Here is a 25,921-nt window from a genome sequence, read left to right on the forward strand (position 1 = left end):
TCAGTCACTATTCAGTATTACACATTTCTACTGAATATGGTTCTTGTGCTAAGCAGTATCAGAGTTAGCTTCTTACATGAAAGATGGTTGCCTTTGAAATTGGAACTGATCCTTGGTACAATCCTCTTTAGTCTGGGAAAATTGAAGGGTAACTTGATTCCCATGAATTCGCAATAGAGAAATACAGAAGGATGATACTATTATAGCCCTATCAGATTGGGGATGGCTAGTCAGAAGCTGCCAATATATTAGGCTTCAATAAGTCTCCTAGAGACCTTGAGCACTGAGAATATTATGGCACTTCTGAATGTGTAATCAGAACATATCACTCTGGGGCGCCTGGGTGGCTCAGTCAGTTAAGCGGCCGACTTCAGCTCAGGTCATGGTCTCACGGTTTGTGAGTTTGAGCCCCGCATTGGCCTCTGTGGTGACAGCTCAGAGCCTGGAGCCGGCTTCGGATTCTGGGTCTCCCTCTCTCTGCTCCTCCCATGCTTGTGTTTTCTCGCTCTCTTTCAAAACTAAATAAACATTTAAAAACAGTAAAAAATATGTTACTCTGAAAAATACATTTAGAAAAATATATGTCTAAAACAGTTCTCATATTTCCTATCAAGATTCTTTTTAAAAATTTATTTATTTATTTTTACTGCTCTTTCTGCCATTGTGACTTCTATCTTGCAGAAACTTTTAGAAACTTCTTAGGCTTTTCATGGATAAAATACTCCTGAATGAGTCTGAATACATAGTTGATTAGGAGAGGTATTGGGCTCAGCTGTGAAGACCCAAAGATGGAAGACTCGGGAGAAACAGATCATGGATTCACCAATGCTCTGAGCATCTTTGTCCCCAAGATTAAAGCAATTCTGGCTTTTGAAGGCTCATATCCAAGAGGTCTGATATCAGTTATTTATTTATTTTTTCCTAATAGATTCTATTGCTGATTTGGTTCACTTGTGCCCAATAAAACCTAATCTTGTATTTTTACATTATTATTTAGCTATGTATTTCTAGTTTGTATTACTGAGTTATTTGCCTGAGAGCACCGGATTAGGTCTAGAAACCAGTTTCGACTCTGACACTTCCCATAAACTAACTTAGTGCCACTGAAAGACAGCTTACCTTTGTGGACCAAAAATTATCTCAAGTGTTTCTTCTCCCCCCTTTGCTCCTCTCAGGAGACTAAAAAGAGGGTTCCTATAAGTCTCTTCTGGGCCTATACCTTTATTCTTAGATTCAGAGGACACTTATTTATTTATTCATTTATTTATTTATTTATCTATTTATTTGAGAGAAAGCGCGCGTGAAAGGGTGACAGCACATGCATAGACAGGTGGGGAAGGGGCAGAGGGAAAGAGAAAATCTTAAGCAGACTCTATGCCCAGCATGGAGACTGACATGGGGCTTGATCTCAAGACTGTTAGATCATGACCTGAGCTGAAATCAAGAGTTGGATGCCTAACTGACTGAGCCACTCCAGTGCCCCCAGAGGATACTAACTTCTAAATTCATCAAAATAGAGGGCAAAAGAGGTTATGTGTTATTGTAGAAGGAATATAGGCTTTGGAACTGGGCAGACATAATCTCTAATCTGAGATCCATCATTCCATCATTCACTATTTATGAAATGTTAGATAAATTCTTATCTTTCTGAGGTCAGAATTTTTATCTGTAAAGTGGTGATGACAATGTATACTTCAGAGTGTTGTACTAAAGGGAGTGATATAGAAAAGCTATTCAGCACAATGTTTGTTACACAGTTAATTCTCCATTATTGTTTGCTCCCTTTCCAGATGGACATTCAGGGAGCCACTTTACTGTTTACTCACCAGCATGTGGCCTAACTGGTGTTTCTTGTGCTTTCTTAGTCATAGGCTTTATCCTGGGAGTTATTCATCATTTTGAACAGACCATGGAAACATGTTTCTTTTCATGCTACAACTTTATTTTTTACACTGTAGGTATTGGTGCAGAAATAGAAAAAAAGACCTTCTCAAATTAGCCTTTATGTAATAGGTCATATTCATTCATTACTTGATTTTGTTCAGAAATACTTACCGAAGTGGTATTTTGTGCTCTTTTCCAGACTGGGAATACTACAATGGGTAAGATAGTTAAAATTCCATCCTTACAAAAATTACATTCTAGTAACCTGAGATGGACAACAAAACAGGAAACAAATACATAGAATAAGTAATTACAGATTGTGAAAAAATAATAAGATGGAAAGAGTATATTTAATTAAAGTCACTGGAAATAGGGTCCATTTTTGATTGGGTGTTGAGGGAATTTTTTTCTTTTTCATTCCCTTCCTCCTCCCTCTCTTTCTTTCTTTCTTTCTTTCTTTCTTTCTTTCTTTCTTTCTGCCTCTCTCTCTCTCTTTCTCTCTCAATCTTTTACTGAGACCTGAAGTTTAAAAAAAGAATACCTAGGTCAAGAGCCAGGGGAAGAGAATTGCAAGCCATGGGATTAGTAAGTAAAACACTCAGAGGCTGGAAATAACTTGGCAAGAATGAGGAAAGCAGAGAAAGCCTGTGTGGCTATTGCATACTGAAATGTCATAGAGGGATAGGGTGATATATTATGAGATAAAGCTAATATGACAAGAGTCATTTTTCCCCCTCAAAGAGCAATAGGAACTCCTGGAACCATTTCATACAAGGAAATGAGATGATCCAATTTACATTTTAAAAGTAAATCATTTTGTAGCCTATAGTGGGATAAGAATGGAAGCAGGGAGATCATAGTGAGACAGTAATTGTTCAGGTGGAGGAGATACTGATGACTTAACTAGGATGGAGACAATAGAAGTAGAGAGAAACGGACAGATTGAGATATATGTATTAGGTAGAATCAAAGTGACATGGTGGTAGATTGGATGAAGGCAGTGGGGAAAATGAAACAATGGAGCCAGGCTTCTAAGGAAATAAGATGCTATGTTGATTTCTGAGATGCAAAAGATTGGGGAAGAGTTTTTGAGAAAAAGTAAAACTTCTTTTTCTGAGATGAGATAAATTGGAGAAGCCTAGCATAAGCCATCTGAGTTGGAGGTACAAAATGGACAGTTACATATAAGAATTTAGAATTTAGGCAGTTAGCAACAGGGGTTTGGAACTGGAGAGAGTATTAGATGGAAATGCATATTTGGAAATAGCATAAGGTTATTTCATGCTATGATATTATCTTGGGAGAAAGTAAAAGAGAAAGAGAAAAGGTGATTCGAGGTGGTATCCCAAGGCAATCCAATAATTTCATGCTGGACACAGGAGGAATAGTTATCAAAGGAAAAAAGCAGCATTGGTGAGGCTGAAGGAAAACCCAGAATGTGTAGTGATACAGAAGCCAAGACAAGAGGGGTGTTTAAGAAAGAGGCAGTGAGAAACTATCTTCAGTGTTGTGAGCCATAATTAGAATATAATAAAGAGATTGCACTGATTTTGGGTATGTGCAGGTCTTCCGTGACTTAAGAGGAAGACTATGTATCATGTTGGACAGTTAGAAATCGTATTGAAGGAGGTTGAGGGGTATTTAGAATACAAGAAACTGGAGATAGCAGTAGTGAACAACACATTAAATAAGCTGTTAAAATTTCATTATTTTCTTATTTAAGTGGTTGAAAATGGTATGGTACCTGGAAGGGAATGTGGGATCAAGAAAGTTGGTTTTTAAACTATGTACGCTACTAGAACATATTGGTGGGTTGACTGAGAATAGTTAAAAAGGGAGAGTAATTTGTACAGCAGACAAGGGAATGCAACTAATAGAGTAAAATCCTTGAGAAAATAAGAGTAGTTGGAATCTATAGCTCAAGCTGGCTTGAGCATAGTCAGTTATTGGATGTTGCAGTGCGGGTACAAGTGTAAATGGAATGGAGTCAGCGAACAAGATGTTTAATGTGGTGTAGTTTTTGGTGATGATGAAGTCCAGGGTTTGGCTGTGTGACTATGTGGCTGATACGGGGCGAAAGAAAAGGGTCAAACATGAGGAATAGACATCAGTTCTTAGGTTGGTCATCCACATGGATAATGACATCACCAATAATAAAGCCAAGCACTGAGATGGATGGAACATCTGGGATGGAAATACAGTGAAACAGAGGCTAAAATTGTCTACCAACAAATAGAGGTGAGAAGTCACTTGGAGATGAAAATGAGCAAGAAAATTGGAAACTCTATTCTTAACTAGTAATATCATAATTTTTTTTTAAAAAAAGCATTGTAACAACTATTGTCCTTTAAATATAATTGGCTGAATACACATGCTTTTTACTAGACTTCTATTTATAGGCTAACCTGTTTGCATCCCACTGTAAGTACTGGCGGTAGCCCCCTTGACTCCCATTATCTCTTAAACCATTTTTATTTTTCATGAGAGTTCATTGAAGTTTTGTGTGTAACTCATTGTTGCTACACTTAATCTATAGGATGATATTGCTATGTAAATTTTATTTCTTTTCATTTTCTCCCACCTATAGCATAGCCTTGAGATAATCTAGAAGCCTTATTAAAATCCTCCTTTCAAGATTGGGTTAATTAACTCTTTCCTATTTATTTCAGCACAGTACTTATCCTTTTTTCTCCCCTGAAGGCAGTTGTATTATTAGACTTCCTCTTTTGCCATTCCTATTTTAGGCTCCAACAATTCCCATTATTTCTCTGCTGATTACTTTTTTTCCCCATATAAATTCCTGATTAAATCACACACACACACAAACTCACACATACTATTAGTATCTTACATGAAAGAGTGGTCTGTTTAATATCTGTTTTTAAAAATGTAACTCTTCTAGTCATTTTGGTGCTAGGCCAATTATGTTAATTAGAGTATATTGAGCAAAGTACATATTTCCAGTCTCTGCACATATATTATTCAATTTGATCAAGCTTCAATATATAAAAGCTTTTTGCAAAATGTAGTGTCAAAATGTTACAGGCTTTGGTCAGAATCTTGGCAGATTAAGTCAATTAAAAAGGTCAAAATAATGGTCCTTTATTTTACAGGAAGTGTAAATGTACAGAATTTATTATCTAATAAATGCAAGTCTGTAATTCAGTACTACGATAGAGAATATAAATGCATCCAAATCAGGAAGTGGAAAAAGTTGGTTTATTAATAGTAACCAGATATAAGATTTGCTGTTCAGTTTGTTGCTATCTTATTTATTGCCCTTTATTGTTCTGGAAAACCTTTATGTCCTCATAGAGACAAAACAAATTTTCTATTTGGTCAAGTTGTCTTCATTATTAATTTTTGGTTAGCTGAATATCTGGCAAATTAAGGTTGTTTTGTTTAGTGATGGAAGGAGTCTTCCATGCAGGGTATATATAAGATTATTTTCCCTTCTGCCCAATTCAATACCAAATAATAGTATTGAAGGATTCATTCATTTAACAGATATTTATTAATTATCTCTAGTGTCCCTTACGGTGTTTTAGGAGCTGAGCATACATCAGTGAAACAAATAAACAAAAAACAAACTGAAACACTCCGCCCTCATCATCTTACATTCTAGTGGGGAGTTATATAATAAAAACATCGTATGAGCGTAGATGGTAACTTGTGTTCCACAGAGGCGGAAAAAAAAAAGAAGGAAAGGAACAAGTGGCAATTGGCAGTACCAGGGTAAAGACACCGTTTCAAACACGGTGCTCAGGAAAGGCCTCTGGTACTAAAAAGGGAACACTTGATTAAAAACTGCATGTACATGAGAAAATGAGGGCAGTGCTTATTGGGAGGAAGGTGTGGGAACAGCAGTGTAAAGGCCTTAAGACTGGAACTTGTCAGGCTGTCTAGAGGAGCAGCTTGAAAGCTGGCATGGGTGGAGCAGCGAAGGGAAAGATGAGGGTGGAGGGAGGGACATGCCAGATCACGGGGGACTAGATCATGAGCTGGTTAGGTCGTGATCTCACAGTTTGTGGGATCAAGCCAAGCATTGGGCTCTGGAGCCTGCTTGGAGCCTGCTTGGGATTCTCTCTTTCCCTCTCTGTGATCCTCCCTGCTCAATAAATAAACATTAAATAAATAAATAAAATGATAATAATAAATAAATAACATAAATAATAAAATAAAATAGATAAACATTAAAAAATAAAGGTTTATATAGCAGGTCAAATGTAAGCTAGAATAGTTTTGTTGTTGTTGTTATTAAAATTATATTTGACAAGACCATATGGTTATGTGGGAGATATCCAGGTGAAGAATGGGGAAGAAGAGTATCCTAGGCACAGGGAATAGCAGGGGCCAAGAGTCAGAGGCAAGATGTTTTTCAAGAAACTAATAAATCCGTCGTCACTGGAGCATAAACAGTAAGGGGGGACTTCCATAGATCAGGTTGTAGAAGTAGAAAAGGTGAAATTGTGTATAGTTCTGTAAGCCATGCTAGAGACCTACAGTTGTACCATAAGAGCCAGGAGAAGGCACTGTGATGATTTACAACAAGAGTAACATGATCATATATACATTTAAAAAAAGGTTACTCTAGAATCACGTAGTGAGGGTGGAGGAAGGGAACTGAGGGTGGTTACAGTGGGATCAACAAGGAGACCATTGTATCAGTTCATTCAAGAGATGATGGTGGCTTCGTGATAGTTTAAATGGAGAAAAATGAATAAAACTGAAAAATCTTTTAATATGTGTGATCAAAGGAATTTGTAGTTATTTGGATATGGGAAGAAGTGACAGAGAAAGAATAGCCAAGAACAAGTTCCAGATTGCTGGATGGATTGCCTGAGAAGATTGGGGTGCCATTTAAAACACTAGGAAAGGAGAAGGTGGTGCAGGGCAGCCTGGAACAGAAGATGTTGCTTCCCATCGTGAATTATGAATGTGTTAATGTCAAGTGGGCAGATGGATATGTGGTTCAGAATTCAGGAGAGAATTTTGGACTGAAGATAGCTGTTGCTATACCCCAAAATATTAATTAAAACCCAATGGAAGGAATAAGATAGCCCCAGGGCTAGAGTATTGAATGAGAAGGCTTAGGACAAATCTTGAGGAATTTAATGGCAGAAAAGGAACAATAAACAATGAAAAATGAGGAATAGTCAGAGAAATAGTAGAAAAAGAATAGGAGACTTACAGGGACAGAAAAATTCAGGAGAGAGAGTTCAAAAAAGAAGAATCAACCAACAGTTCAAATTCTTCCAAAAAGTTAAGCAAGGTTAGAACAAACAGTATAGATTGAATTATGGAGCATAGAAGACATCAGTGACTTTTATGAAAGCAGTTTCAGTGGATTTGTGGATGTTGAAACCAGATTAGAATGGACCAGAAACTAAAAATGGAATGTGGAAATGGAGAAAAGTGCAGGCAACACCTATCAGTTTGGATGGAATGCAGATAGAATATTAGCTGGATTAGTGGGTCAAAGGAAAGATGCTTTTGTTTTATCTTATACATTTTTCAAGATGGGGCAATATGAGCATTCTTAAAAGCAGATGAGATGGAGGTTGAAAACAAATGAGAGTGGAGAGACAGATTAACCATACAAGGTTCAGAGAAAAAAGAACAAACTGGAATCTAGAGAATAAATAAGAGGATTGGCCTTGAAAAGGATGAAGGGCCTTTTTTCCTTTGAATTAGGAGAAGGGGAGTATGTGTCTGTTGTACATTGGATTACATCTTTGGTGGTAAAAGTTGGAAGAAATCTCACATATCTGTAGAGGATATGAAAAAAGATAAAGGGTTTTATCTTCAAGCATACTGGAGAAGGTTTAAAGTCATTAAGGGACATGGGGAAGAAAGAAATTTAAGTAAACACTATTACTAACAGTCATGGGAAATTTTGAAAGCCCAACTGAGGAATATTAAATTTTTTTCTATCAACCTGTGTAATGGGTGTTTTTCCACCTAGATTATAGCATGGAGAACGTGCATAGTGGATTCATCTGGAGTTAGGTATTTGGCATTTATGTATGGATAAAGACATTTTAGGTAAGAGTATAGTGGGTAACAAGGATAAAATCAAAATAGATGAGAGGAGTATAAATATTTTGATAGTCATAGATAGACAGGATAGGTAGATACAATAATAGAAAAGACAGTGGTTTGAGACTCAGCAATATTTTTTTTTTAAGTGTAATTATAGTAGCACAGTGACATATACAGAATTTTAGCAGATTGTGGTCAGACAGTGAGATTTCTGAAGTAGTTTAATGTGATTGTTTGGTTTATTCCGTGGTAATAGAAATGTGTGGTTGACATGAAATGGAGGAAAATGCTATTTCAGAAGTAATATTCAGATGTAATTTCAGATGTAATAGAATTTCAGATGTAATATTGAAAATGTGGAATTCAAAAATAGTAGTACAGTTTGGCCAGAGAGTAACAATGTTGAGCCGGGTGCCAAAGTTATTAAAACAGAAGTAAAAATGACCAAGAAATTGCTAGCTACTACAGAGGGTTGAGGATTGAAGAACTGAAATGATGTAAGCCACAAACGAGCAAGGGTAATAGTCTGAAAGTAGTATGAGGGAACGGGGAGGGAAGACACTGACACATTGACACAACTCTGTCTAATTGCATATGGTGTGTGGGATAATGTATGGTCTTTACTTGACAAAATTATGAGGGATATGGTGTTCTCAGAGAATAACAAAGTTACTGTTATTGTCCTGACATGTCAGGTCAGGAGATGTAGAGGACACTCAGTGAAAAATTTAACAATATATAGGAGATTGGTAATCAAGGAATGTGTGAGCTGAACTACTCTTGAAGTTTTTGCATGGAATAATGGTCAAATATTTTTAGGTGGGGAAGAAGTACAGAATATCATCAAGGAAAAAAATATGAGAGAGAATAAAACACTGTGGGGGGCTTCTTTTTTGGTGTTTACCAAAGAAAATAGGGACATAAGATGATTACTGCTAATCCTCTCATTTCCTTGAGGAAGGTGGGACTCTCACTCACTTTGAAATAAGACGTGGTATCAGTTGTGTTGGCTAAGGCATTATTTTTTCTTTATAGCCTTTTACTTACTTTTTAGCCCATAGTACTTAGTTTTTCAACTAATTTTGTTGAAGTATAATTTACATATCCATGAAATTCACCCTCGTTAAGTATAATTTGATGAGTTTGAAAAATGTACCCATCCATGTTACCACCACTACACTCAAGTTATTGAACATGTCCTTCACCCAGACAAGTTCTGTGTCCCTTTGCTATCAATGTACCCACTCACTCCCCTAGTCAACAACTAATCTAGATTTGTTACTATACATGGCTTTTGCCTTTTTTAGAACTTCCTAAAAAAGAAATCCTGGAATATGTGCTCTGTTTGTATTAGAATTCTTTTATTCAATATAACATTTGAGATTTATCCACGTCCTTTAATGTATTGGTAGTTCATTCCTTTTTATAGGTTAGTAGTACTCTTTTGTATGGATATACCAAAATCTGTTTACCTATTCACTCATGATGTAAATTTCGGTTTTGTTCAGTTTGGAGCTACCATGAATAAAGGTGCTGTAGCACATTTGAGTGTAAGTACTTGTGCGGGCATTTATTTATCTTGGGTATTGTATGTTTATCTTTACATGTATCTTTACTTTATAAGAAACACTGCCAAACTATGTTCCAAAGTGGATGTACCAGTTTACATTACTACCAAAAATTTATAAAAGTTTAATTTTATCCATATCCTCAGTAATATTTAGTATTTTAAAACTTTTAGCCATACTAGTAGCTGGTGGTGTTGGCTAATGATATTGAGTATCTTCTTATGTATTTACTGGCTATTCATATACCTTCTTTTATGAAAGCTCTGTTTAAGTCTTTTGCCCAGTTTTTTATTGTTTAGTTTTTATTTTTTAAATTTTTTAAAATTAAAAAAAGGTTTTTAAAACTTTTTAATTCCAGTTAGTTAACAATACAGTGTTATGTTAGTTTCACATGTACAATATAGTGATTAAAATTTAAAAAAAAAATTTTTAATGTTTATTTTTGAGAGAGAGAGAGACAGAACGTGAGTGAGTAAGGGCAAAGAGAGGGAGACAGAATCTGAAGCAGGCTCCAGGCTCTGAGCTTTCAGCACAGAGCCTGACACGGGGCTCAAACACATGAACTGGGAGATCATGACCTAAGTGAAGTTGGGCAGTTAACCAATTGAGCCATCCAGGTGCCCCCCAATTTTTTTTTGTTATTGAGTTGTAATGGTTCTTTATGTGTTATGGATACAAGAGTCCTTTGCCATACGTGCTTATGCTCACACACGCACATACTAAAACACACACACACACACAATTTTCTCTTAGTTGTCTTTTCATTTTCTTAATGGTATCTTCTGCAGAGTAGGTTTTAAATTTTTGTAAATTCTAATTTATCAGCTTTTTATGGTTTGCCTTTCATATCTAAGACATCTTTGCTTATCCTAATATAATGAAAAATTTCTTCTATTTTTCTTTTAAAAGTTTATAATATTAGCATTTATATTTAAGTCTATTATTTATTTCAAGTTGATTTTTGAGAAGTATGTGAAATGTCAAAGTCCACCCTCCTTCCCTTTCCACCATGGATTTCTAGTTGTTTAACAACATTTGTTGAAAAATACTATCTTTCCTCATTTAATACTTTGGCATCTTTGTAAAAATTTATCTCTTCTTTTTCGTTAGTCTAGATACACTTATAGGTAATGTATGTCTTCCAACTTTTTCTTTTTTTCTTATTTTTTTATTGTTTATTTTTGAGACAGAGCACAAGCCGGGAGTAGCAGAGAGAGGAGACAGAGGATATGAAGCAGGCTCTGCATTGACAGTAGAGAGTCCAATGCGGGGCTTGAACTAATGAGCCCCAAGATCATGACCTAAGCTGAAGTTGGCCGCTTAACTGACTGAGCCACCCAGCCACCCCCCAACTTTTTCTCTTTCAAAATTGTTTTAGCTATTCTAAATCTTTTACATTTCTATACTGTTAAAATCAGCTTGCCAATTTCTTTAAAAAAAAAGTATATTGGAATTTTGATTGGGATTGAGTTGAATCTACAAATAAATTTGAGAATTAACACCTCAACAATACTGAATCTTCCAATCCATTAAAATGGCATGTCTCCATTTCTTTTTTTCATTTTTACTTTGCCTCGTAATTTTTTTTTTTTTTAGTTTTTAGTGTATAGGTTCTTCACTTACTTTGCTAAATTTACCCCTAAGTGTTTCATGTTTTTGTTTAGGTAGTATTATCTTTAAAATTTATTTGGTAATTGTTTATTGCAGTTAATTACTTTTAATTGGTGGTCATATTAAACTAATATTTTTTGAACATCTACTATATGCATTCACTCGCTTTACCTTGGGATTATCATGACAAGTAAAATCATAGGCCCTCTTGTTCTTTTCAAGTTCGCAGCCTACTGAAGGAGACAGACATTGGTAAAACAGTGACACAATAAGTGTAATAAAAGAGACATGCCTAGATCTTTAGGACATATAATCAGACAATTTGACCTGCCAAGAGGGTAATTTGACCTATAAAAGTGCAGAGGGTTGAGTTCTGAAGGATGAACAAGAACTGATGAGGTGAAGAAGGGAGTGAAGAACAGTCTAACTAGAAGAAAGAGCATGAACAAATAGATTCTGTGGTGGGAGGAAGTATAAGTGAGGATGTGTACTGAGAGATGATTATGATAGGAGAGAGCAAGGAAAAGCATGATGTTAGATTTGGTTTGAGAGCTATCTTAGTGGCTTGATCATGATCTGGAAATCATGTTTGTCCTTTTCTTGAAAGATTTTAGGCAGGAACATAACATTATTATTATTATTATTATTATTATTATTATTATTATTACACTTTAAAAGGTCAGTGTGGCTGCCATGTGGATAATGGGTTAGAGGAGAGAAGTAGTAGAATTAGAAAAGTTAGGTGGATATTGTCAGAGATGGTGGCTTGGAATAGGGTGGTGAATTGTAAAGGGAGAGAAATGAATAAATTTAGGAAATAATTCGGAGAAAACAAGTAATAAGTTAGTGATGGATTGGATGTGGCAGGTAAAGGAGAGGGAAGGGTTAGGGATGTTATTAATGTATCAAATGCATGGCAGTGACATTTTTAAGACAAGCAAGAGGAGGCATGAAATAGATCATTGATAAGTGTGTTTGGAACTAGAAAAGAGGTCTTTGTAGTAAAGAAACATTCATTGCCTAAAGGAGTATAGTTATGAATTGAAGTCTCACGTGAAGATAAAATTATTTAGGTAAGGATAATGGGATGAAAAGAGAGGAGGGCTACACTCAGTTCCTATTCTTCTTTCTAATGCAATATATTTTAGCTATAAGTGTGTCAAGATAATCCTGTTCATTTTGTTCCTTTTTTTCAATCAAAATCTCTAATTTTGTCAGTTTTTCTCCTTTGATTTCTTATGTTTTGTCTTGCATTTGTAACAGTCTACTTATGACATTATATTTGTACCATTATTAATCTTTTGTTAATTTTATCCAGTTCTACAGAATAATAAGAATAAGGATAGAAAATACTTGGCCAAAATGCTAATTCCTCATGTAATGCTACAAAATTCACATATGATGGGGGTTTGTTGAGCAAACCTCTGAGTGGGCATATTTACTTTGTAGGGGATCAATAGAAAGATAAAATGTGAATAGGCTGGGGAAGAAAAATTGAGAATGAAGTAAAAGACATGTGTCATAGTATCTATATTCATGAAATATTGAAATTGTCAGTGGATATGAGTACAGATGTTTCCTTCTTATGACAGTGTTTGACTTGTGATTTTTTAAATTTCTGCTGGTATGAAAGTGACACACATTTAGTAGAAGCCACACTTTGAATTTTGCATTTGGACTTTTTCCCGGGCTGGTGATATGGGTACCCTGCTCTCTGGTGATGCTGGATGAGGCAGCGAGCTGCAGCTTTCTCAGCCATGGGATCATGAGGGTAAACAACCAATATGTTTAGAACAGTTCTGTACCCAGAGCGCCATTTTGTTTTCACTCTCAGCACAGTATTCAGTCAATTCCATGAGGTAGCCAACACTTTATGATAAAATAATCTTTGTGTTAGTTAATTTTGGCCAACAGTTGGCTAATGTAAGTGTTCTGAGCCCCTTTAAGGTAGCTAGGCTAAACTATGATGTTGTATAGGTTCGTTGTATTAAATGCATTTTCAACTTCTGATATTTTTAATTTATGAAGGGTTTATTGGGCTATAACCTCATCATAGGTTGAGGAAGATCTATCTATATTTTACAAAATTAGCTTTCTAATTATTTAAAATGATGGTGATGATACCTAGGTTTTTGTCGTCGTCGTTGTTGTTAGTAGAGTATCACCACAACTTGAGGCATCTCAATTCCAAATAATAACCATTTCATTACTAAATATGAAAAGTAAGAAGTAGTATGATAATACATAAACTTTCCATTCCCCTTTTAGATGCCATCTATTATTTATTCATAAAGCAATCCTTAATCTGGGAGTGGAGCCAGTAAATTGATTTCATTTTCATGACTTCTAACAGTTTTTTGGATAAGAACCATTGTTATAACTTAGTAAAATTGGGTAACTGTTTCCTGACAACGTACAGGAAAAAATACAATTTCCTATAATAAAACACTGAACTTCATCCAATTCAGAGAAATATGCTGAATTCATAAACAGAAAATTAAATCCTCTAATGTAGAATGAATATAGATATTATGGCCACTGGGATTGTTCTTAAACTTGAGTTGCTATTACTTATGCAAAAGTCCAAGGAAAATGAATGGCTCATTGTTGAACCCATTGAACAAACAGCTTTGATTTCCAACAGTGATTTTAATTGGGACTAATTATGTGACTTAGAATAAGGTACTTAAATGGCTCATGCTCCTGTTTCATCATCAGTGAACTAGGATGAAAAGTATACTTTTTCTCTGTTCTTGAACTCTTAAAGTTGTAAAGAATAATAATGCTAGTGTACCCTACCGATATAAATGCAAAAATATAATGACATAAAAAATTATTTAAATACAAGCATCAATTAGATAATTTTTTCCAAAATAAACTAGGTGTATACGGGAATAAACATTTTTAAATGCTATATATGCCAAAATATATGTTTCTTTTTTCCTTATGCAACACTTTCCACCTAGCTAGGCTTACTGTTAAGAATAGAGGAATGCAGCATTTTGAATATGAAGAGAAACCATGGATATCATATCCAAGGGCTAGGATGCTTTATTTAATTATTGCAAATTGAAAGCTAATCTGATTATGAGGTCTTGAGATACTAGGAAGGACATCTTGATTTGTCTATAACTAAGAGCCTTATATATGGAGACAGATAATTCTTTATTTGGAGTTGTCATTATTATTCCATAATGGCAGGAAACATGCATTTTCTCAGTCCTTTGCACATATTAATGTTTTTTTGTTTGATTTTAAATTTTATTTTTTATTTACATCCAAATTAGTTAGCATATAGTGCAACAATGATTTCAGGAGTAGATTCCTTAATGCCCCTTAACCATTTAGCCCATCTCCCCTTCCACAACCCCTCCAGTAACATCCTGTTTGTTCTCCATATTTAAGAGTCTCTTATGTTTCGTCCCCCTCCCTGTTTTTCTATTATTTTTGCTTCCCTTCCCTTATGTTCATCTGTTCTGTGTCTTCAAGTCCTCATATGAGTGAAGTCATATGATATTTGTCTTTCTCTAATTTCGCTTAGCATAATACCCCCTAGTTCCATCCATGTAGTTGCAAATAGCAAGATTTCATTCTTTTTGATTGCCGGCTAATATTCCGTTGTATATATATGTACCACATCTTCTTTATCCATTCATCCATCAGTGGACATTTGGGCTCTTTCCATACTTTCACTATTGTTGATAGTGCTGCTATGAACATTGGGGTGCATGTGTCCCTTCGAACAGCATACCTCTATCCCTTCGATAAATAACTAGTAATGCAATTGCTGGGTCGTAGGGTAGTTCTATTTTTAATTTTTTGAGGAACCTCCATACTGTTTTCTAGAGTGGCTGCACCAGTTTGCATTCTCACCAGCAGTACAAAAGAGAACCTCTTTCTCCGCATCCTTGCCAACATCTGTTGTTGCCTGAGTTGTTAATGTTAGTCATTCTGACAGGTGTGAGGTGGTAACTCATTGTAATTTTGATTTGTATTTCCCTGATGATGAGTGATGTTGAGCATTTTTTCACGTGTTGGTTGGCCATCTGGATGTCTTCTTTGGAGAAGTATCTATTCATGTCTTTTGCCCATTTCTTCACTGGATTATGTGTTTTTTTGGGTGTTGAGTTTGATAAGTTCTTTGTAGATTTTGGATACAAACGCTTTATCTGATATGTCATTTGCAAATATCTTCTCCCATTCCATCAGTTGCCTTTTAGTTTTGCTGATTGTTTCCTTCACTGTGCAGAAGTTTTTTATTTTGATGAGGTCTCAGTAGCTCATTTTTGTGTTTGTTTTCCTTGCCTCTGGAGAGGTGTTGAGTAAGAAGTTGCTGCGGCCAAGATCAAAGAGGTTTTTGCCTACTTTCTTCTGGAGGATTTTGATGGCTTCCTGTCTTATATTTAGGTCTTTCATCCATTTTGAATTTATTTTTGTGTATGGTATAAGAAAGTGGTCCAGGTTCATTCTTCTGAATGTCATTGTCCAGTTTTCCCAGCACCACTTGCTGAAGAGACTGCCTTTATTCCATTGGATATTCTTTCCTGTTTTGTCAAAGATTAGTTGGCCATACATTTGTGGGTCCATTTCTGGGTTCTCTATTCTGTTCCATTGATCTGAGTGTGTGTTCTTGTACCAGTACCATACTGTCTTGATGATTACAGCTTTGTAGTATAGCTTGAAGTTCGGGATTGTGATGCCTCCTGCTTTGATTTTCTTTTTCAAGATTGCTTTGACTATTTGGGATCTTTTCTGGTTCCATACAAATTTTAGGATTGTTTTTTCTAGCTCTGTGAAGAATGCTGGTGTTACTTTGATAGGGATTGCATTGAATATGTAGATTGCTTTGGGTGGTATTGACATTTTAACAATATTTGTTCTTCCTATTCAGGAGCATGGAATCTTTTTCCATTTTTTTGTGTCTTCTTCAACTTTTTCATAAGCTTTCTATAGTTTTCAGTGTATAGATTTTTCAGATCTTTGGTTAGATTTATTCCTAGGTATTTTATGGGTTTTGGTGCAATTGTAAATGGGATTGATTCCTTGATTTCTCTTTCTGTTGCTTCATTGTTAGTGTATAGGAATGCAAACAATTTCTGTGCATTGATTTTATATCCTGCAACTTTGCTGAAATCATGAATCAGTTCTAGCAGTTTTTTGGTGGAATCTTTTGGGTTTTTCATACAGAGTATCATGTCATCTGCAAAGAGTGAAAGTATGACCTCCTCCTGGCTGATTTGGATGCCTTTTATTTCTTTGTGTTGTCTGATTGCTGAGGCTAAGACTTCCAATACTTATGTTGAATAACAGTGGCAAGAGTGGACATCCCTGTTGTGTTCCTGACCTTTGTGGGGAAGCTCTCAGTTTTTCCCCATTGAGGATGATATTAGAGTTGGGTCTTTTGTATATGCCTTTTATGATCTTGAGGTATGACCCTTCTATCCCTACTTTCTCGAGGGTTTTTATCAAGGAAGGATGCTGTATTTTGTCAAATGCTTTCCCTGCATCTATTGAGAGGATCATATGGTTCTTGTCCTTTCTTTTATTGATGTGATGAATCACATCGGTTTTTTTTTTTTTTTTTTTTGCAGATATTGAACCAGCCCTGCATCCCAGGTATAAATCCCACTTGGTCGTGGTGAGTAATTTTTTTAATGTATTGTTGGATCTGGTTGGCTAATATCTTGTTGAGGATTTTTGCATCCGTGTTCATCAGGGAAATTGGTTTATATTTCTCCTTTTTAGTGGGGTCTCTGTCTGGTTTTGGAATCAGGGTAATGCTGGCTTCATAGAAAGAGTTTGGAAGTTTTCCTTCCATTTCTATTTTTTGAACAGCTTCAAGAGCATAGGTGTTAACTCTTTCTTAAATGTTTGGTAGAATTTCCCTGGAAAACCATCTGGCCCTGGACTCTTGTTTTTTGGGAGATTTTTGATTACTAATTTGATTTCTTTACTGGTTATGGGTCTGTTCAAATGTTGTATTTCTTCCTGTTTCAGTTTCGGTAGTGTATATGTTTCTAGGAATTTGTCCATTTCTTCCAGATTGCCCATTTTATTGGCATAAAATTGTTCATAATATTCTCTTATTATTGTTTTTATTTCTGCTCTGTTGGTTGTGATCTCTCCTCTTTCATTCTTGATTTTATTTATTTGGGTCCTTTCCTTTTTCTTTTTGATCAAACTGGCTAGTGGTTTATCAATTTTGTTAATTCTTTCAAAGAACCAGCTTCTGGTTTCATTGGTCTGTTCTACTGTTTTCTTGGTTTCAATAGCATTAATTTCTGCTCTAATCTTTATTATTTCCTGCCTTCTTCTGGTTTTGGGTTTTATTTGCTGTTCTTTTTCCAGCTCTTTAAGGTGTAGGTTTAGGTTGTGAGTCTGAGATCTTTCTTCCTTCTTTAGAAAGGCCTGGATTGCTATATACTCTCCTCTTATGACTGCCTTTCCTGTGTCCCAGAGGTTTTGGGTTGTGGTGTTATCATATTCATTGGCTTCCATGAACTTTTTAATTTTATTTTATTTTTTATTATAAAATTTTTTTCAACATTTATTTATTATTGACAGACAGAGACAGACAGAGCATGAGCATGGGAGGGGCAGAGAGGGGGTGGGACACAGAATCTGAAGCAGGCTCCAGGCTCTGAGCTGTCAGCACAGAGCCCGACACGGGACTTGAACTCACATACCACAAGATCATGACCTGAGCCGAAGTCAGACGCTTTACTGACTGAGCCACCCAGGCACCCCAGCTCCCATGAACTTTTTAATTTCCTCTTTAAACTCTTGGTTAGCCCACTCATTCTTCAGTAGGATTTTCTTTAGTCTCCAAGTATTTGTTACCTTTCCACATTTTTTCTTGTGGTTGATTTCGAGTTTCATAGTGTTGTGGTCTGAAAATATGCATGGTATGATCTCAATCTTTTTGTACTTGTTGAGGGCTGATTTGTGTCCTAGTATGTGTCCCAGTATTCTGGAGAATGTTCCATGTGCACTGGAGAAGAATGTATATTTTGCTACTTTAGGATGAAATGTCCTGAATATATCTGTTAAGTCCATCTGGTCTAGTGTGTCATTCAAAGCCATTGTTTCCTTGTTGATTTTTTGATTAGATGATCTATCCATTGTTGTAAGTGGGGGTTGAAGTCCCCTACTATTACGGTATTATTATCAATCAGTTTCTTTATGCTTGTGATTAATTGATTTATATATTTAGGTGCTCTCACATTTGGCACATAAATGTTTACAATTGTTAGGTCTTCGTGGTGGATAGACTCCTTAATTATGATATAATGTCCTTCTTCATTTCTTCATAGAGTCTTTATTTTAAAGTCTAGATTGTCTGATATAAGTATGGCTACTCTGGCTTTCTTTTGTTGACCGTTAGCATGATAGATGGTTCTCCATCCCCTTACTTTGAATCTGAAGGTGTCTTTAGGTCTAAAGTGGGTCTCTTGTAAACAGTATATAGATGGATCTTGTTTTCTTATCCATTCTGTTACCCTGTGTCTTTTGATTGAAGCATTTAGTGCATTGATGTTTAGGGTGAGTACTAAAAGATATGAATTTATTGCCATTATGTTGCTTGTAGAGTTGGAGTTTCTGGTGGTGTTCTCTGGTCCTTTCTAGTCTTTGTTGCTTTTGGCATTTATTTATTTATTTATTTACTTATTTATTTGTTTGTTTGCTTTTTCATCTTTTGCCCTTAAAATTTCCTGCAGGGCTGGTTTAGTGGTCACAAACTCCTTTAATTTTTGTTTGTCTGGAAAACTTTTGATCTCTCCTTCTATTTTGAATGACAGCCTTGCAGGATAAAGAATTCTTGGCTGCATATTTTTCTGATTCAGCACACTGAATACATCCCGCCACTCCTTTCTGGCCTGCCAAGTTTCTGTGGATAGGTCTACTGCAAACCTGATCTGCCTTCCCTTGTAGGTTAAGGACTTTTTTTCCCTTGCTGCTTTCATGATTCATTCCTTGCTTGAGTATTTTGTGAATTTGACTATGACATGCCTTGTTGATGGTTGGTTTTTGTTGAATCTAACGGGAGTCCTCTGTGCTTCCTGGATTTTGATGTCTGTGCCTTTTCCCAGGTTAGAAAAGTTTTATGCTATGAGTTGCTCATATAACCCTTCTACCCCTATTTCTCTCTCTTCCTCCTCTGGGACCCCTATGATTCTGATGTTGTTCCTTTTTAATGAGTCACTGATGTCTCTAATTCTTAAATCATGCTCTTTTGCCTTAATCTCCCTCTTTTTTTTCTGCTTCATTATTCTCCATAAGTTTGTCCTCTATTTCACTGATTCTCTGTTCTGCCTCATCCTTGCTGCCATGTCATTCATTTGAGATTGCAGCTCAGTTATAGCATTTTTTATTTCATCCTGACTAGCTTTTACATCTTTTATCTCTGCAGACAGGGATTCTAATCTATTTTCGACTCCAGCTAGTATTCTTATTATCGTGATTCTAAATTCTGGTTCAGACATCTTGCTTGTATCTGTGTTGGTTAAGTCCCTAGCTGTCATATCTTTCTGCTCTTTCTTTTGGGGTGAATTCCTTCATTTCATCATTTTGAAGGGAGAAAAGGAATTCATGAGGTAAAAAAATTAAAATTGAAAAATATTAAAATTAAGAAATTAAAAACACAAACACACACAAAATCAAATGATGCTAGATCCTAGATGTGTTTTGGTCTGGGTGTTGAAAGGGGCTTGATAGATTAGAGAAAAAGGGGGAAAGATAAAAAAAGGGAAATTGTTTGAAAGTTTGAAAAAATGAGAACACTGAAGTAGAATAAAATGAAATGATGGAAGTAAAATAGAATTTGAAAAAATTTACACCAAAGTAAAAAAATAGTAGAAAAAAATTAAAGAAAAATATTTTTATTAAAAATTGAAAATAAAAATGAATTTTTTTCTCTTTCTGTATTCAAGAAAAAGAAAAGAAATGAAAAGAGAAAAAAGAAAAAAAAAAGAAAGGAAATTGAATAGATGGACCAGTGAACAGACTGAAGTATGACTGATACCACTTCGTTTTCCCCTAGAAGTCAAACTATGAAGTGCTTTATAGTCCATAAACTAAGCAGGCAGAGAGACCTGTGTTCTTGAAGACTGAGGTTGGCCCGGTTGGGCGGGGCTTAGCGTAACAGCTCCGTTCTCCACTAGATGGCGCTTCTAGCCTACTGGGGTGGATTGTTCTGGTGCTTGTAGGTGTGTGCACACACGCAGGAGCGGTAAAAATGGCGTCACCCAGCTACCAGTCTCTAGTATCAGAACTCTGCTCTCTCTGATCAGCAACCGTGCACCCTCACTTTGTCTTCGGCTTCCGTCCACTCACTGCTTTTACACTGTCTGTGACCAAGCTCTAGGCAGAACCACCCTCCTGAGTTTTATCTCACATGCAGCTGTTCTTCCTGACCCTTTATTTCTGAGGGACTGTGGCTTTGACCCGTTCTGCCCCTCTGCGGGAGGGTCTCACTGAACAATGGCCGGTGCCGGCCACACCCAGGAATGTTCGCTGGACCGTGCTGCTTCCGACGCTCGGAGACTGTGGCTGGATGCCAGCCCACCCCAGAAAAAGTTCACGCGATCATGTAGCAGCAGCATTTCAGGGATTATGGTAAATCTCAACATGCATCTGGCACCAGGCTTCACCCCCAGCGACCTTGTTCTAGCACCAGTGAATGTGGTTGTTCTCCCGGATCCACTGGCACCTTTGCCTTTGGGGGAGTCACACAGCGTCTACCAGGTGTCCTCCCAGCAGGGGAACCGTCTCTCCCTGTGTGGCCCAAAGACCTCCGGACTTCACTCTGCTTCTGGGGATTTGTCCTTCCCACCAGAGCACCACCAGGTATCGAGCTACGGAGTTACAGCCTTTGCGCTGCCCTTGTTTACAGTCTTAATGGAATTTAAACCCTCTCTTTTCTCTTTTCTCCTTTCTCCCCTTTTAGTTCAGTCCCTGCGACTGTTTACACTTTTCCACTTTCTCTCCAGCTGCTTTCGGGGAGATGCTTTTCCTGTATCTCACATTCCCCATCTCCATCCTCTCTCTGCCCTCCCTGCCCTCTGCAGCTACTTGCTCCCCAAGTTCACCTCTAGCGCTGTGTACCTGCTGAGTTCTGTGGTTCAGGTTGTGCAGATTGTTGTGTTAATCCTCAGATCAGTTTTCTAGGTGTGCAGGATGGTTTAGTGTTGTTCTGGCTGTATTTCATGCACACGAGACACAAAAGAAACTTCCATGCTGTTCCACCATCTTGACTCCTCCTCCTGCACACATTAATGTTTGACAGATATCTGAGGAAAAAAGGATACCAAGTGAGATGTATACTCATCCATTTATTTACATTTTTAAAAAAGAAATAGAAACTGTCCTAGGTTCTGAGGATACAAAGATGTGTCAAACACACCAAGGAGTTCAAGATCTGTGAGAGAAGAAAGACATACAAAAAAGTGTAATGAAATACTAACTTCATAAGATGTGGTGTTTTTCAATAAAGTCGTTTTAGAGGGAGGCATTCTTTAAAAATAGCATAAGGACTAAAAGCATTTTTGAAATACTTCTGGGATAATTCTGTTACTTTGAATTCTGTTACACAAGACTTTACTACTTAATTCTTGAGCCAAAATGGTTGTCTTGGGTTTTTCCTTAACATTTTTAGAAGACAATGTATTGGCTTTTGACATTTGAAAAAATCACATGTATATCCTAAAAAAATATATCATCCCTAATGCATGGGATTTCCAGGAATAAGTATCCAAAGTGGGTTGAGAAAAATAGGGTAACGAAATTTACCTACCTACTTTGCTCCTGCATTGAAAAATTAGACACACTAACTCAGAGTCTAATTTTTATGTCAATCTTTCATTCATCCTTTCAGTTATTCATTTGGTAAATGTTTATGAAGTGCTTACTATATGCAGGGAATGCTCTGGACACTGGCCTGGCAGTGAAGAGTGAAACTTATTCTTCCTGGTAGAAAAAATAAAGTAACTGACACATAGTCCTGAGACTGTGGGGCTTCATACTTCTTCATAAATTCAAGACAGTTAGGCCCAGGGTGCTAATCCAAGCTGAGTTGCCACACCAGCTATAGTCAAAAATGCTGGAAAAGTAGAGAAAGCATGGAAAATCTGTCTCTATGCTTTCCCCCTGCCTTAGTGCGTTTTTTGGCAAGGAGAATTACCAAGGTGAGTTGAGAAGGAAAATAAACTAAGGAACAGATCTTGCCTTTAGGCACAGAACTGACCCAGGCTAATGAAATGTGGCACATAAAATATGGAGAATGCACAGTGGAATGAATAATTGAAAAATGAAATAAAGGGAAAAGTCTAAAACATGATCATATAATAGAAATAAAAAATGAAACATATAATAAATACAGTTCTAAGCGTAGAAAAGTAATATTTGTTTTTTGTCCTTGTATAAAATAAATGATAGAATACAAATTAGTGGTCAGATAATAAATGCTAGAGAAAGTTTGGTTGAGAAATTAATTTAAGCTGACATAATTACGTGATGCTTCATAACAGTGTTATTATCTGAACTGGGCCTAGAAAGGCAAGTTACTTCATTTAGCCTTAAACATTAAAAAAAATTTTTTAATGTTTATTTATTTTTGAGAGAGAGACAGACAGACAGGGTGTGAGCGGGGGGTGGGAAGAGAGAGAGGGAGACACAGAATCCAAAGCAGGCTCTAGGCCCTGATCGTCAGCACAGAGCCCAACATAATACTCAAACTCACTGACCGTGAGATCATGACCTGAGCGCAGTAGTCGGAGGCTTGACTGAGCCACCCAGGTGCCCCTAAAAAAATTTTTTTATGTTTATTTATTTTTGAGAGACAGAGCAAAAGTGGGGGAGGAGCAGAGAGAGAGGGAGACACAGAATCTGAAGCAGTCTCCAGGCTCTGCCCTGCGACGCAGGGTTCGAACCCACAAACCGTGAAATCATGACTTGAGCTGAAATTGGATGCTTAACCCACTAAGCCACCCAGGCACCCCTACTTCATTTAGCATTTAACAAATATTTGCTAATAATCTGTCATTTGGCAGCAATGAGACTCTTGGACTTACTTGTAAAATAAGAAGTTGAATTGAGTGAAATTTTTCAGTCTGAACAACTCAGTGCATGCTCTTATTCTCTGGGGAAAGAAGTAAACTTGGTTAGGTGGCAGGAAAAGATGAAAATTGTGGCAGGCAGAATGATGGTTCCCAAAGATTTCTGTGTGCTAATCCCCGGAACCAATGAATGTATCACCGTACATGGCAAAAGGGACTTTGCAGTTGTGAATAAGTTAAGGACCTTGAGATGAGGTGATTGCCCTGGGTAAAGTCAAACCGATTACATGGGTCGTTAAAATTGGAGATGCCACCATAGCATTGGTAGGAGATGGGGAGATATGACTATGGAAGAATGGTGAGAAATATGTAACATTGCTGGCTTTGAAGATGGCGGAAGCAGGCCATAAGCCAGCGAATAAGGGTGACCTCTAAAACCTGGAAAATGAACACAGGCCCCATGACACCTTGATTTTAGCCCCGTGAGACCTGTATTGGACTTCTAACCTATGAGACTGTAAGATAAGACATTTGTATTGTTCTAAGCCGCTAAATTTGTGGTACTTTGTTGTATCAGCAATAGGAAATGAATGTAAAAATGTTCATGTAAAAGTTATAGTAGGTCCATGATGCAGAGGGAAAACATATCAAATGTTTTTGATGAACAAAGAGAAGAAATTGATAAGAAATTTGGTGGAGGTGTAGAGTGCGGATAGAGAAATAACAAGATCAATCAGTACAAATGGGTTGGGTTAAATTATTGATGGCCTTGAAATTTAGGCAAAACAGTTTTATTTATTTATTTATTTAGGTTTTTTTTTTAATGTTTATCTTTGAGAGAAAGAGACAGACAGACAGACAGACACACACACACACACACACACACACATACACACACACACGAGTTGGGGAGGGGCAGAAAGAGAGGAGACACAGAATCTGAAGCAGGCTCCAGGCTCTGAGCTGTCAGCACAGAGCCTGACGTGGGGCTCAAACTCATAGACCACGAGATCACGACCTGAGCTGAAGTTGGACGCTTAACCGACTGAGCCACCCAGGCGTCAGTATACTATTTGCTTTTTAACAAATCATTAAAATATCAGTCATAAAAGTCAGATATAGAGGCTTATAAAGTAACATAGACTGTATATTTAAAAAGCTATATTTTGATTATTTGACAAGAGCTTAAATTCTTTTTATAATTTTGAAAATAAGACTGACTCCAGCAAACTGTCATTATTTAAATAAAAATATGACCATATACATACTTGAATATCAATAATAACAATGAAGTAGTAACCCCTTAGTTAATAACCCTTAGTTTATACAGTTCTTGCTGGTATGTGGGATCTTGCAGAAAGTTTCATTTCATTAAGAAAAAAATAAATATCTTCTAGAGACTAACTTTAGGAACAAAGATACTTTTTGCAGAAAATTTTATTGAGAACAGATTTTAACATTACTGTAATGGAAATAAAACAACTGGGTAAGTTAGCCTTATAGAAGAAAGATAGGTTTATTAGAATTGTCTAACTCCTAATGAAGAGTTAATGAAATCCTCAAATCCTGCTGGCTGTATTAATGAAAAGACTCAAATGCAAAACCTCTGTGGGAAGTTGTAATCTTTGCCACGTTTAAGAAGTGGCTAGCCAGTCCAACTTTACAACTGAGTGTATTTAAATAGGCTTTTCTTAAGGGAAGAAAAAAGTGTCAAACAGGAGGAAAAGGAAAAGAAGAAGGTGTGGGGCAGAAGGGGAGAAGACGGAGAAGAAAACAGGATTTCTAAGAATGTTCCTATCTAGAAAGTGTAAATGAACTTTCAAGGCTCATTTATAGTTAAGTGAGCCTTTTTTTCAAGGGTTTAGGTAATTTTGAGTCTGAGGAAAATGAGATGGAACAAACCTTGTTCTTTGCTTTGGAAAGAAAGGGAATCTGCCATTTCGCTTATTCTTTGCGCAGTTCACTGTGGATATCACGCATGGTAACAGTCTACACAGATACGAAATGGGTTACATGGAAATTTAGTAAGATACTTCAAATTCATAATCCTGGAATTTACTGCTTAAAAGGCACTCACTTTAAAATTTGTTTTAATTTTGGCTTTTATATGAAATCTAAACAAAAAATTGATTTTGCATTCACCAGAACAATAAACACTTAAGAAATTTTGGCCATACCACGCGCTGGTGAGGATATGGAATAAAGGGGACCCTTATATTTCGGTAGTGGTTGTATAAATTGATACAGCAAGTTTTCAGAATGATTTGGCAATATCTGGTTAAGTTGATCAGGATCCAGCGTTCCACTTCTAAGTGCTGTATTTACTTCAGAAAAACTGTTGCATATGTGCACAAGAAAATATGCACAAGGGCATTCAATGCGACATTGTTTATATAAAAAAATTAAAAAAAATATCCATTATTAGAAGTGGATAATTTTATATTCAGCAGTCACAATGAATAAAGAAAATAAGCAGGAAAATGTTGAGAGAAAAAGGCAAACTCTGAAGAACTCATACAATACAAGGCCTGTGATTCAAAAATTTGAAACATAAGAATAATATATGTTGTACATACACACGCACAACATATTATACGTTTGTGTGTAAAAAGTGTAAAAACATGGTTGGAAAGTATACATTTCAGTTTGTCTAGAATGTAATGGGGATGGCATGGAATAGAATGAATTAGGCTGCACACACAAGAAGAACTTGGATCAAATCTTTACTGTTTTATGTCTTTCCACAATTACCTAAAGAAAATG

The 25,921-nt window shown here is 36.5% G+C and overlaps 1 protein-coding gene across 7 annotated transcripts in view; it reads left to right on the top strand.

Annotated features, from left to right (window-relative positions):
* Positions 1 to 25,921, top strand: part of LOC111556367 (casein kinase 2 subunit alpha' interacting protein) — a 387,346-nt gene that overhangs the window by 38,825 nt on the left and 322,600 nt on the right. The window contains exons 1-2 of one of the 7 annotated variants that reach the window (XR_006584962.1): positions 502 to 4,122; positions 16,697 to 16,743. The exons of 4 other annotated variants lie outside the window; for them this stretch is intronic. The gene's annotated coding sequence lies outside the window, so the exon portion shown is untranslated. Of the gene's footprint in view, positions 1 to 501; positions 4,123 to 16,696; positions 16,744 to 25,921 lie in introns of those variants that run through there. 2 more of the 7 variants (XM_045036777.1, XR_006584961.1) reach the window with 2 other exon arrangements.

Source organism: Felis catus, chromosome C2, assembly GCF_018350175.1.
Source record: "Felis catus isolate Fca126 chromosome C2, F.catus_Fca126_mat1.0, whole genome shotgun sequence".
Taxonomy (NCBI): Eukaryota; Metazoa; Chordata; class Mammalia; order Carnivora; family Felidae; genus Felis; species Felis catus.